Source organism: Convolutriloba macropyga, chromosome 3 (genome assembly GCF_964194025.1).
Source record: "Convolutriloba macropyga chromosome 3, txConMacr16.3, whole genome shotgun sequence".
NCBI classification, from domain to species: Eukaryota; Metazoa; Xenacoelomorpha; order Acoela; family Convolutidae; genus Convolutriloba; species Convolutriloba macropyga.
The window spans coordinates 29,313,627-29,325,319 of NC_134470.1; the positions used below are offsets into that span (position 1 = coordinate 29,313,627).

The 11,693-nt window shown below is 35.6% G+C and overlaps 1 protein-coding gene across 1 annotated transcript in view; it reads left to right on the forward strand.

Annotated features, from left to right (window-relative positions):
* LOC142336140 (uncharacterized) overlaps nucleotides 1–11,693 on the forward strand; it is a 483,861-nt gene that overhangs the window by 394,650 nt on the left and 77,518 nt on the right. The gene's annotated exons all lie outside the window — the stretch shown is intronic.

The following is an 11,693-nucleotide window of genomic DNA, read 5'->3' on the forward strand; positions in this document are numbered from 1 at the left end:
GAGTCTTTCCTAATTTTAAAGCAAAAGCTTAAAAAATCTACGCTTAATTCAACGCAAAATGCAGCAAAAATCTACACATTTAATCCAAAAGTATGGAACTTTGGGGGTGAATGAAATGATTTCATGTAAAAGGTTTGTCATATTCAATGAAAAATAAAGTAACACCTACGCTAAAATCAATGCAAAATCAGATAAGATCTACGCTAAAATCAACTCAACTTTAGGAACAATTTAGGCTAAATTAAACGCTAAATTGTGTTAATTAACGCTTTATTCAAAGCAAAAATTTTCTAACTTCTTGTAATTACATTTACATTTAATTGGGTTTTCGTTTTTGATTGTTGAGTATCACAAGATATTAAAACCCTCTGCATATTTCAACCATTCCTAATTAATTTGTATTGCTAACTGATAGCACTATCTTTTGGACTGAGTGAAATAAATCTGTTTGGATCATCGCCATCGGTTTTGGAATCCACGTTTCATAAATGGGTGAAACTGGTTGTCTGGGCTTTGCTGTCCTGGCTGTTTTTGCCATCGAAAGCTTTTATGTTTTTATTTTCAACTCATATCATCATATTTCGTTGTTGAATATTTGAGTTGAATTTACTGATTGAGCACCTTTTCTATGATTACTTGTGCTTCACGATGGCACATGCTGTTTATTGTCTGCAATGAAAATATTGGTCCATCTTCATGAAGAGTGAAAGGGAAATTGAACAATTTTTGAGTAGTGGGGATATGTATCCGTTGGTTGGTTATGTTTCGAATGATATAATATAAGTTGGTCTTTGGTAGACGTTCGCTGAGAAGTTTTTTTAGCTGTTGCGGCGTACCTTTTAAATGGAACATTTTCTATTATATAATTTGTTGGACCAGTTTGGTTTCATTTTTGTTTGGTCTCAGATTTTGTGTAAAATCTGACAGAACTTCTGTTATATGTACTTTTTTTGAGCTCAATCATGGCTTCTGTTTTTTTGAGGGGTAATTGAGTGTTTTTATGTATTCTGGAAAAAATGCCGTTTTTCTTAGCTGGACAGATATAACTGACTAATGTACGCCACAGATGAATGGTAAAAAACAAGATTTCAAGTAACTCCAGGGTAACAGTTTCGGTTTAACTGGTACCTATGACTGTTTTTGCAAAAAAAATTGATGCAATTTTCGGAACTTTTTGATGGAGCCTTTTGGAAAACAGAAGAACGGTTAGCATATAAACTGATAAAAAATCGAAAAAAATATCATGGAATAGAACAGAATCTTCTTCAGATATTTGATTTTCATGGAGCTTAGAAAAAAAAAGAAAACTAATCGATTGAAAAAGCAGAAGTTGCTACAACGGATTTTAAAACGACCACTAGAGTTCGATCAGCGCGAGTTACCTAGCAAACGGTGTGCCGAAAGGAGGCCTCCATGAACTTGAATCATTGGAACTGGACATAAATACATGCTGTCACCTAAACAATAGAACAATTTTGGAAACACTGGGCTGGTAGTTTTGACAAAAATTTGTATTAGATTTGATAACTATCGTTGTAGACAAGTCAGAAATCTCACTGCATATTTTACATAATTTCGCTGTTTTTTGTCCCACTTGTCAACAAAAATTAAAACCTATCTTTCCTAAAAAAGGCGTTAAATTCAGCGTATATCTTACTTAACGTTGCATTGATCTTACAAAAACTCACTACTTAACTGTTACATAGGGCCAAATTTTGAGTTTTTATAGACAATCGGGCTCTTTGAGTTTTTGCTCCCTAGCTTAGTGGATGGAAATTTTTTGGACATCTTGTTACATGTGTTTTTAAGTGAAATTTTATAATGTGAAGACGCATACTCTGTAATTGGTGGAATTATGTCATACTGGGGGACACAAACGGAAAGTATTCCACAGTTTTTGAGTTTTCATTAACTAAAACTTGAGTTTTTAAAGAGTATTCAATGCTTTTACGATGAACAAAAAAAATCTTTATGAGATCCTAAAATCAGTAGCCTATTCTTATACCCCATCCTTCCGTACCCAACTAGCCCGTCCATCAACAATCTCTTGCGCACCTCAAAACATACGCAAGCGTATACCTAATCACAGCAAAATAAGATAAAAGCAACAATAGAATAAACGCAAAATTATGAGAGCTCCATGCTTTGAAACGCAAAGTTATATAAGATAAACGATTATTTCAACGCAAATTTTTATAAGATCAACGCTTAGTTCAACGCTAAGTAAAATCAAATCAAATTTAAACTCAAATTATTTAAGATCTACTCTTAAAAAGGCATAATTGCGGATGATTGGTGGTATATGCGCTAAATGTTTGTAAGATCTATAATAATTTGAAGGGCAAACCAGATTCACGCTAAAGTAAACGCAAATTAGGTAAAAATATACGCTTAAAAACGCAATAAATTGTAAGATTGGCGTTGAATGCATTAAATTTTTGTAAGATCTACGCTAATTCACCGAAAAATTATGTAAGGTCTCTGCTAAGTACAGCACAAAATTATGAATGATCTACGACAAATTCAACGGAAAACTCTGTAAGATTTCAACTAAAATCGACGTCAACCTATGTCAAAAGATCCACGCAAAGTGCAATGAATTAACTGAATTTTTTTCTTTGATTGTTTTTTATCATATGTCTTTTGAGATTCACAGCAATTTTCAACAAATCCTACTTAGTGTTTAATGCCAAACGAGAGCTCTATTGTATGGACGTGCAAAATGTAATGGCAAATAATCTGAATATAGGGGGACAAATTAGGAAAATCCAATAACTTTTGAGTTCCTTTAAATTAAACGAGTACTCAGTGCACCAAATTTGAACTCAAAAAATATATTAATTTTTAGAATCTAAATTAAGCAGCGCATCCCTACCCTCCATACCGTTGTGCCAAACTACCAGCCCCCAATCCCCACGCCCAGTTCTCTCTCTCTCTCTCTCTCAAAAACAAGTCAATAACAAGTTCATCAAAAAATATGTAAAGTCAACACTAAATTAAATGCAAAGTTATGTTATATTTAAGCTCTGAAAGGCAAATTTATGTAATAAAGACGCTGATTTCAAAGCTAACTGTTGTAAGATCTAGGCGAAATTAAACCCAATTTATGCAAGATATACGCTTAAAAGCGTGAAATTTCGTAAGATTGGCAATGCATGCGCTAATATTTTGTAAGATCAATGCTATTTTTAACACAAAACTATGTAAGATCCAGCCCAAATTTAAAGGAAAAGCTTTTATGATCAACAATTAATTAAACTCAAAATAAATTCAGATCTACCAATTAAAACTCAAAATCATAGTACATAGGCGGTGAATGTCTTGATTTTTAGGTAAGAAAGTATCAATAATAATTGAAAAAATATGTAATTCTAACGCTAAATTTAACGCCAAAAAAGGGTAAGATCTACGCTGAAATTAACACAATTTTTGAAAAAATATAGGCTAAACACAACGCAATTTTGTATAAAATCAACGCCGCATTCAATGCAAAACTTTTTAAGTTCTTTTAATTACAACTAGAGTAAATTCGGATTTGTTTTTGATTGATGATTATCACAAGGTTTTGCAAACTCTCTCTCTCTCTCTCTCTCTCTCTCTCTCTCTCTCTCTCTCTCTCTGCAAATTTAAACTTTTCCTAAATAATTTCTAATGCTAAGTGAGAGAACTATTTTTCAGCTGAGTGAAAGAAACCTCTTTTGATCATGCCGATCGTTGTTAAAATCCATGTTTCATGAATAGGTGAATATGGTTGTCTGGGACCTACTTTCATGGCCTTGTCATTTAAAGATTTTAATTTTTTTGTTATTTTTAGGTCATTTCATCATATTTATTTGTTAAGTATTTGAGTCGATCTTACTGTTTGAGCAGAATTTCCATTGTTATATTGTTCTTCACTATAGCACATTACTGAACGCAAGGAAAACATTGTTCAAAATTCACGAGGAGTTATAGGGAAATTGATTTTTTTTAGTATTGTGGATTTGTATCCATAGGTTGGTTTGTTTTGAATAGTCTAAAATACAATGCCCTTTGCTCTTGGATAGACTTTTCCTGAGAAATATTTCGAGCTGTTGCTGCACTAGCCAAAACCTATTCCCTCAGAAAATGTGTAAAATCTTACTAAATTAAACGCAAAATTATGTGATATCTACGGTTTGAAAGGCAAAATTATGTAATACAAACCATTATTTCGCAAGATTGCGCAAAATTTTGCAAGATCTACGCTAAATCAAACGCAATTTATGTAAGATCTAATATTAAAAACGCAAACAAAATGTAAGGTTGCAGCTGAAGGCGCTAAATTTTCGTAACATCTATGCTATTTTTTACGCAAAATTGTTTAAGATCTACCCTAATTTCAAAGCAAAACTTTGTAAATATTTCGCTTAAGTCATAGCAAAATAATGAAAAATCCACCCATTAAATCTCGAAAATATGGAACATTGGTGATGAATTTCTACGTTATAGTTTGTTGGAGCTGCTTAGTTTTATTTTTGTCTAATCTCAATATCTGTAAAATCTGACGGGGTCTCTGTTATAAGTAACTTTTTCGAAATCAGTCATGGTTTTAATTTTGTCGTTTAGTTTCTGAGATTTTTTTTTCGGAGAGAACTTTTCTTGATTTTTTTGTATAGCTGCTTGGATTAAAAGAATTGACTGAAGTACGCCACAAATGATGGCTAAAAACTAACAATTGTAAGAATTTCATGTTAATATTCTTCGCTTAATTGTTGTCTATGACTGTTTTTACAAAAAGTTTGATACAGTTATTGAAATGTTTCTATTTCTTGTGTGGCAAGTATGTGAGCGCTTTCAACTTTCAAGTTATATGTATATGATTTTGATATTGATGCTACTCACCTAGGAAAAAGAAATGATCTTTGTTTCTTTTTTCTTCGGGTTGAAATATATGCATGTTTTCAAATTACTTTTGTAAATTTTTGCAGACTCAAAAATATTCCATTTTATAGAAATTAAGGTTCGTAAATTAGGATTGCAGATGAAATAATTTGTCCGTTTGTTGATTGCAGTGCCTAAAATTTCATTTAAATAAAATGTCAATGCTAGCATGGCAATCTGTAAACTTTTTTCCGCGATAGAAGGAACTGTCTTTTTTTCACGAAAATGTTTTCTTTTCAGTAGAAAGGGCGCACATACCAAATCTATCTATGGATATGATATTTACCATAGTTGACAATTTTTAGTGTAAACCCAGTGTTGACAAATGTTACCAGAAACCCAGGTTTGATATTTTCATTGCATCAAAAAAATATCTTCGAAATTTTCTTTTGGCCGTAGATCCTAATAAAGCTCGAGGTCCAGACGGCTTACCATCAGTGATCTAACAGAAAACTTGAAACAAAATAGTCAACTGAACCCAATTTTTAAAAACGTAGAAAGTTCAGGAAAATTAGCTGATAGTTGTAAAATTGCAGCAGGTTCCCCGATTTTCAAGACAGGCGACAAGATATCAGTTGAAAAATACAGACTAGTTTCTCTGTTGAACATAATAAGTACAATTTTTGAAAAAAAATCGGTGTACTATGCCCTCTATGAGCACCTTGTCAAATACTTAACGACGTATTAACACGGTTTCGTGAAAAGAAGATCATTACTGACGAATATGCTTGCCTTCCTGTAGAGATTGTTTGAAAGCGTTGATAAAAATTCAAAGGATGAAATATTTGCGTTCTACACAGTTTTCTCGAAAACGTTTGACAAGGTACCCCACCGTGAGCTTCTAAACAAATTGACAGATTGGGCGTTGCCGGCTGTCTGCTTCAAATTTTAGATGACTACCTGGAATGCAGAAGACAGTTTGTATGAGTTGACAATGGTAACTCAGAAACCCTAGATGTAACTAGTGGAGTGCCGCAGGGCTCCTTGCTGGGCCCTCTGCTGTTCTGTTTTTTGACCTCGCTGACATGCTACTATCCAGTCATTCATACATTTTCGCGGATGATTCGAAACTACTAAGCAATAACAGAGGGCATGATCAAACGCAGGGTTACTTGGACGCAAAAAGCAACTGGGTGACTAAAACAAAATTGGCTTAGCTATGGGCAAGTGCACCACGATCTGTTTTAGAGGATCTGAACAAATATTTTACCTCCAGAATGTAGTGCTGAACAGCAATGAGGTATTGAAAGACTTGGGGATCCATATACATGGAGACCTATGCTCTCAAGAGCACCTTGAGCACAGAGTTAAAAAACAAATTTGTGTTCTTTATCTCCTTAGGCCCAATTTTTCCACAAAAATTGCAACAAAAGTGAAACTCGGTCACCACAATTCCGTTATTCGTCCAGTTCTAGTCGACGGACTTCAATGCGTTGCGCTCACAAAAACAGATTTAACTGTACTTTACAAAAATGATTGGTCTGAAAAAACGAATACTGAAGATCATGTGGAAATTCGTCGATGAAATGTTTTTGTAAACAAAAGAACTGCAGCTGACAAGTTGTCTTTGATTTTTATAGGTACAGTAACACTACTAAGATATTTTCACAAACAGGGAAATGAAGAATTACCCGTCAGTCACCAGACTGAAAATCCACATCAGCAACGACAGCAACAACAACGATTATCAAATACCTTGATCATCCCATTCATCTTCCATCCTTTACCTTGACCATTAAGAATTTACCTTTACCTCACTCGAAAGCTCCATTTGATTCCAATTTGCTGACGTCGCAAAGTTGGCATACGCGGAGGAGGAAGGTTTAGCAAAAGCCAGCAAGACCTTGATAAATTTTTACTGGGGCAGCCAGAAGCGATTTTTTTCTGCGCTAAAAAATTGCTTATCGACAGGTTTCTGACAAGTGCGACAGTTGTTTGAGCATCGGAACAATATTATGAAGGAAAAAAGCAAAAAAAATTTAGTGACTTGGTTATAGGAATCTCATGTAACTTAAAATGGAGTAATCACAAACCCAGCAAGCAATAGCTCAGTTAAGTTTTTATTATCTTCCGGAAAAATTTGTCCCACAGCTTGCCGAGCAGCCTAAGTTTAGTTTGTATTCTGGCAATTATTTTTTTTTTCAATTCTGTTTTATGGTTGTCAAGATTGATATTCTGATATCAGCCATCTCAGCAAAAGGTGCAGCAAATTCAATGATTTTTTTATTACCAAGGAAAACTCTTCATCATCAGGTTGTAGAGCACTCTTTATATCCGGAGAGCTAAATCTTAAGCGGAAAATTTATGTGAATAGTTTGGACGAAATTGTTAATTTGAATATCCCGAGGTCACCGGCGAAGTACAAAGTTTGCGTTTTTCCCATTATGGCCCCGCACCAGCTTAGTGGTCAGATAACCTATATCCCCCTATCATGTTAAACACACCATGATGGGGACTATAGATTTTTGGTGGGAAGAGCTATATTTTCATGACGGGAGGGGCAGAAATGGGAAAGACTCCTAAGTTTTAATTAAAAAAATTTATGCACAATTTTCGGAACATATTTCTGCAACATTTTCGCACGATATTTTTAATCATTTCACTCAGATAGAACACCAAACTATGTAGAGATTGAAGGGAAGGAATATGCGTTCCAGGAATCAACAACTTCAGCGTCTCAAAGAACAATTTACAAGACGCTCTTGTCATGCTCGACGTCACTAAATTTTGGGGCCCTGATGATCCCGCCTCAGTTCCTGCAAAAAATGTCCACGCCAGTGGCAATAAACCTCAACATTCTCTTTCGAACTGTCAAAGGGCTTGGAACGCTCCCAGACACGTGGAAGATAGAAGCGGTCTTGCCAATTCACAAAGCTGGATCGAAAACATCTGTAACTATTTGCAGGCCCGCCACAATCTTAAACGTCATCAATAAAGTGTTCGAAAAATGCGTACATGAACTTTTGAAAAGCTTCTTCATGGAGAGAGTCTCAGGGTTTGACCACAGCAACAGGGTTTGATCAAGACGAAAGCATTATACACTACTTTGCTAAACCACTTGAACAAAATGATTATTGCACTCGATGACAATGGCACAAACCAAGTAACTTCTCTCTACACAGATTTTGCGAAATCATTTGATAAAGTGCTCCACGCGGGACTATTGCAGAGATTGGGTGTAAGTGGATACCTTTTTCAAGTTCTGACAGATTATCTCAAATAAAGAAAACACATTGTCAGAATAAGCAATACAAAATCTACGACACTGGAGATCAAAAGTGGTACGCAAGGATCAATTCTTTGCCTTCTGCTTTTCTATTTTTTCCTAAACGACCTACCTAGCGCCTTCGAAAGACCCCAGACGTTTTCTGGCTTCTACCGCATCATGATATCATTCCACATTTGCTTTAAAATTCTGTGTTTTAGGCCGTGTCGAGGCTATCCTTTGGGTGAGAAAGAAGAATTTGCCGCGAGATTTTTCGAGTCGTTTTTTCGTTAAGTCAAAGTGATCGTCTCTTCTCATTGGTCTGTTTCCAGGCAGCACCGGCTGTTTTGTATTTGTCGGTTGTGAATTTGTTGAAGACTTGATAGTAGTAGAAGATCATTGAGCTAATAGTACATTGGCAAGGGTAGTAGATTTAACCACCATAGTTGTTCGATGTAACTCAGTGTCTTGCTATTTGTTATCCAAGACACGACTATCACGTCAAAGGGAAAATAAAAAGCGAATAAAATCCTTTATTTCATACTGAGGAACACCAACACATCTTCCAAATTGAATCTGTACAAGAGAATGATGATGCCAATGCTAAGTTATGCTTCCGAGTGCATCTTGTCATCATGAAGCATGAGTGGCAGTTTAGAAAACTTGCAGAAAAGAGTACTCCGCTGGGCATTCAACGACAAGGCAGCCCACTACCATTTTATCTTGGAGAGAGCGAATATGTTACCAATACGCATGTACTTCCAGTTAAAAAATCTGCTTTTACTCTCAGGCGTGTTCCACGATTGAGAGAAAAGGAGTTAGATCATAATTTTTGCAACCAAAACCATAGCGAGAGATCACTGTGAGATTCGATTTGCCAGAACAGAGAGATTGCAAACCGAATTTTCGTTTAGAACCTGCAGAAAAGCGAACCAACTGCCGAGGGAAGTGGACTTTTTCAACCCCATTGGAACCAAAAGGAGATGCTCACTATTCCTTTGGAGTTATTTCAAATTCAACTAAAACGAATTGGATCCCTGTACGTGGCAGTTTGACTGTGACGCTCAGACGTGCAGACTTAGATTGAGAAGAATCTAAATGAACGGGAGAGGTCCCTCCAGCTAGCCTGGGAATCGACAACAACAATAACTGACTGAAAATTAAATCCGAAATTGACCTGGAGTTGGTCTATTATCCTTCGTGGTGCTTTTGCTGTTCTTAATTTAAGAATTGTAATAGCTGACTATTAATTTTCTTCGTTTGTACCATATTTATAGATCTTTCTGCTGTTTTGTTTCATAATCCTTAATTTGGACAGTCGGAGTTTCAATGCAATATTATTTTTGTTTTGGTTTTATTCAATTAAAAAAATCTAAAGAATTTTAATTTTTGCAGTTTTTTTTCAAGTTTTAAGTTTTTACTATTACTAAAATGATCGTACACCCTTCTTTTTGGGATCGTCCTCTTGTGCAGAAATTATTTGTCCTTATGTAATTGAAGTGGATAGAGATTGTATTTGTTTTTCAATTAATAATAATAATAATATCAACACAATATTCAAGGAATACAAGGGAAGTTTTTAAGTTCCCAAATCAAATTCAAATTTAACAGTCACTTCAGTTCGAGTTGATGTTTCTACAATCAGCAAAGTTGCATATCAATCGCCAAGAACACATTATTTGTGTTCTTTGTCGAAAATTTGACTAGTTCTGTGCGTATTGTAACCAGGTCGTTTTTTTTATAAGAAAACGTCAAATAATTCGTGTCTTTGTTGACTGCCGACGAGTTTTTATGGTTGGAATTTGCGAAATCACGCGTCGCACCAGTTAATGCCCTATGAAGACTCTATTCATTGCCTTAGATTATAGATACTAGGTTTATAGATGTAGGGCTACCTTTCTTCGCGAAGTAGGCTAGCCTAACTGACTAAACGACTCTGTAAAACACTGAAAGTAGACTTCAGTTATTACGACATAGTTATAGAGGTTTGGCGCAGTCAATGGTATACCCATTCTACTGAATAATATAAGATATAAAATATTCAAGCAAAAGCTATATAAAAGAGAATTGAAACTTCTCAGCCTGTGGTTGGAGCAGATCTCACGGAATAGTAATGTGGGTAGATGTCGGTTGTTGTGCATACCCACTAAGCTAAGGGGAGGGTTGTAATAGGGCAGACCCCCCCATGGTAAATCATATTTGCAAAAATATGGCATTGCATCTAGGGGTTGCAAGTGATTTGCAACCACTAAGCTGGGGCGGGGGCGCAAACAGGAATGATCCGGCAGTTTATATGTAAACGTTAATTACGATGTGCATACCCACTATGGGACCATAACCAACAGATACATAACCAACAGACAGTGGGACACGATAAGGAGATGAAATTGTTTAAAAGGTATGTGGATGATATTATCTGCACGGTTCGTGGTGACCCGGATGAGTATTTAAAATTTGCAAATTCATTACACAACAACCTGCAATTTACCTTAGAAAAAGTGAACATGGATGGGGGTTTGGCTTTTCTTGACATTAACGTAAATGTGAGCAGCAAAAATAATATCACCTGTCATTGGTATCAAAAACCAACTGACACTGGAATAATACTGAATTTTCGCAGCTGTGCACCGCTTCAACATAAGAAAAATGTGATTCAAGGGACGGTTCACAGGGTTTTTAATGCAACCTCTAATTGGTTGGCCTTCGATCAGGCTCTTGAAAAGAACAAATCTTGCTGGACCAAAAATCAATATCCAGAGGAATGGTCTTCAAAAATTGTGAATCAGACTCTAGAAAAAATAATAAGTGGCGGTAAAGACCAATTAAGAACAACACCAAAAGAGCATCAAAAAAGCAAGACTAATTCTAATGATAAGCCAACTATTTTTCTACAATACAGAGGCAACCTCACTCAAAACTTCGCAAGCAAATTGAAGAAACTATGCGAATTGCAAGTAGTTTTTACAACGCGAAAATTAAGATCGTGCCTCCCCACCCTGAAATCATCCTTTGATAGAGATCTGAAATCCCACGTGGTATATGAAATTAAATGTAATGGATGCGGATCCATCTATGTTGGGCAAACAAGCCGGCATGTTACCACAAGGATAACAGAACATCAAAAGAAGGATTCACAGGTGGGTCAACATCTAGTTGAATGTCGTGGCGCCACGAATGACATTGAATGGAGAATTCTGGACGCCTGTCGGTCAGTAGAAAAACTAATGATCATCGAAGCTATATATATCAGCAAGCTGAAGCCGGCACTAAACACACGCGACGAATATAGGGGGAGGGAACTCACGCTAAAATATTAGTTCAAATCATAATTTTGACTAAATGTGAATGCATAGGGCAAAAAACATTTTGTGCATGACAAAACGAAATTTGCAAAACCTCCACAAGAGGGATACTTATGGTTAGGGCAAATTCGGAATAACCCTAAAAATACAAGAACATGGACAAAATCGAAAAATCCGGAATAGGAATGTTTTTAAGTAAATTGATAACAGATGTAAATATGTGTTGTAAATAGGCTAAATATTGTACATAAGGAAAAATTTTCGATTGAATTTTTTAGAATGTT